Raw genomic sequence first — 2,785 nt, forward strand, 5'->3', positions numbered from 1 at the left:
AGTGACTGCACTTTCAAATGTGCAGGGTACAAAAGCATAATTTCTAGATAGGCACAAGTGAATATTTTTGAAATAATATATACTTTCTTTATCTCCATGTCTGTTAGAAGACCTAATGAAGCCCAAAGATGTTCCCATTTTCTTTAAAATGGTACTTGGCATCTCCTTTGAGATTACTGAATATTGTATTATCTTCATATAATGGTGAATAACTATTTGCTGAGAAATTGAGGTTCTTTTAAGATGTCTTATGTTGGACACCAAATTAATTGGGGTATCTGAACTCTATTAGCCATCTGAAACAACTTGGTCATTATTTCCTGCTCTTACTGACTTATTAATGTGGTTGTGGCAGGAGAGTAAGAGGGCAAAGAAGAAAATATCAGTGCTGTTATTTGCAGGTAATGCTTCCACCTGGAGAGCAGTGAACACCGCTATTCTCGCAAAGTGGCTAGAGTGTGCAAACCTTCTGTAGAGTCGCTTTCCTAGAAATGAAGTGAAAACCCTATTGCAGTAAAAAGTGGAAAAGACCACATTCTGTAGAGTGTCATATGCTGACCCCTTTGAAATTTTCCTCCATTGCTGGCAGTGAAAGACCAAGTGAGGAATGAGGAGACTCGGCTTCTGCTTGTTCTCCACACTGCTCATATTTCCCTCTGTCCTGTAGCACTGACGGAAGTGAAATCTGTACCTCTGTTTAACTGTAAATAAATGAAGTCAGTGTGTGAGATATTTGAAAAAGGAGGAAAGCCATGCAATTGATCATATGTAGCCAGTATGAGAAACTAAGCACTGAAACTGCTGATACTGACCGTGTTGTCAGGCATAATAAGAAATAGGACTGGCAAAACCAGGGTACTTGTAATTTAAGCTTCCTGACTGAACTCGCAGTTCTCCAAAGCAGGATGCAAATAGTTGTGTGACCAGCTGTTTAAGCCTAAATCCATAACGAGAATTATGAGTTATTGTGTAAAGTATATGAGCAGGCAATCAGTTACTAGAAGTCTAAATCAAAGTGTCAGTATTTTTTTGTGTAGGAGAAGCTGCAGTTCCTTGTTTTCAGGTTCTCGTGGTTGGAGAATAGACCCCGATGAGTGCAAATGCATTGCACACTGAACTTGTGCTGGCAGTAGAAGACCACAGAGCTCTTCTAAGTGGATGCTTGGCTGGAGAACAAGTGATATATGATGGGCAGGTCTGCCGTAGGATGGTCTCAGCACCGTAGGTTGAGCACTAACCAAGAACAGTGATTACCTGCAGTAATACATAGTGGTGGATATACTTCTGAGCAATGGGTACGTGTGAACTGTGCAGTGTAATCTCAGTACAGCTGCACCAGCCTGAGGATAGGTTCTTGGTCTGGAAAGACTGACACACTCAGTTTAAAAGGTGAAGACATTATGAGTGATTAGATTGACAGTAGATTTTCTTAATTTTGAGTTTATTTGGTGAAATTGTATGTTTTGTTTTGTTTTGTTTTTCTGGATTGTCACTCAGATCTCTACAGTTCATGGCAGTTTACTTTCCGTGTCACTTGCCTTTGTTATGATGTGCCACAATCCCTGCTTAACATCCTTATAGAAAGCTATAGCAACAAGCAAAATACTTGTCTGCACACTGCAGCCTGTTTCTGAGCTCAAGGTGATGAGATGTGTATTTTTCTTACAATCTTCTAGTAATTTGAGTTACTATTCCACATTGGAAAAACAGTCTTATCAGTAAGAGCTGTGAGATTTCCCTGTTTTCACAGTTACGTGAATGCCACCCTTCCTGAAGTAGTAATCACTCATTAACCTTACATTTGCTGCTCTTTCAGATTTTGCAGACAGAACTGACACTGCTGACAGCTTGATAAACTGTTTGCCACTTACGATGGCTTTGCCTCTTCCAGGAACACTCTTTTATGTGTATACTCTGAAGAACCACCCTGATTTTAATCTGAAGCTTCTCTGAGAATTAGGCAGCTTTGGCTGCTGTAAAATTACCAAGGGTAAAAAATGTGAAATTCTGGCTCAAGAAAATGTTGCCTATAACAAAAGAATGGTTCGTGTGGAAGAATAATTCTGTAACACTAATAATATGCATGCCCCTTGATGTAGGTCCTAGTTTCACATACATAAGATGATACAGATGAAGATAAAACTTGTGAGTTAGATGATAGCTTTTCATTTCATGGTCTGCTTTGGTAATTTTCTGTTTGCTTTTTAGATAACTTGGTGACAAATTTACCGACAGGTGGTGCTGCTGCACCAAATCCTGCATATTCTGTCTTGGTTTGGGAAAGGAATGCTGACACTGGTATTTCAACATCCCAGCGATTTCTCAGGCTCTAAAGAAATTACTATATGAAAGAGTATTTGAGTATAATCTTTTCCATGTATTCCTGGGAAGACAATTATTATAATGAATCAGAAGCTTTTATTATAACAATGTTATTTTGCTTATATATAGCATCTCCCAAAACAATTAGACTCATCCCACACGGGAAAGATCTTGGACTGTCTGGCTCTTCTTGCCATCATCTCTTGTAACACACAATGAACATTTTCTTAATACTCACTGAAGTAAGTAACTATTTCCATACATAATGCTCAGAAAAAATACTTGTCTGAGTCATGTGGGAAGTCTTCATCAAGGCAAAGAATTAAGTCCAGGTGACCTGTGTCATACCTAGTTTACTTACTGTTGGTCAGGTGCTCCTTTCTTTGGAAATAATTTGGGAAAGGAAGTCTGTCCTGTCTCGCAGTGACAGAAACATCAGTGTAACATCAGAATGAGCAGGAAT

The sequence above is a fragment of the Mesitornis unicolor genome, unplaced genomic scaffold, assembly GCF_000695765.1.
Source record: "Mesitornis unicolor isolate BGI_N332 unplaced genomic scaffold, ASM69576v1 scaffold21978, whole genome shotgun sequence".
In the NCBI taxonomy this organism is placed as follows: domain Eukaryota; kingdom Metazoa; phylum Chordata; class Aves; order Mesitornithiformes; family Mesitornithidae; genus Mesitornis; species Mesitornis unicolor.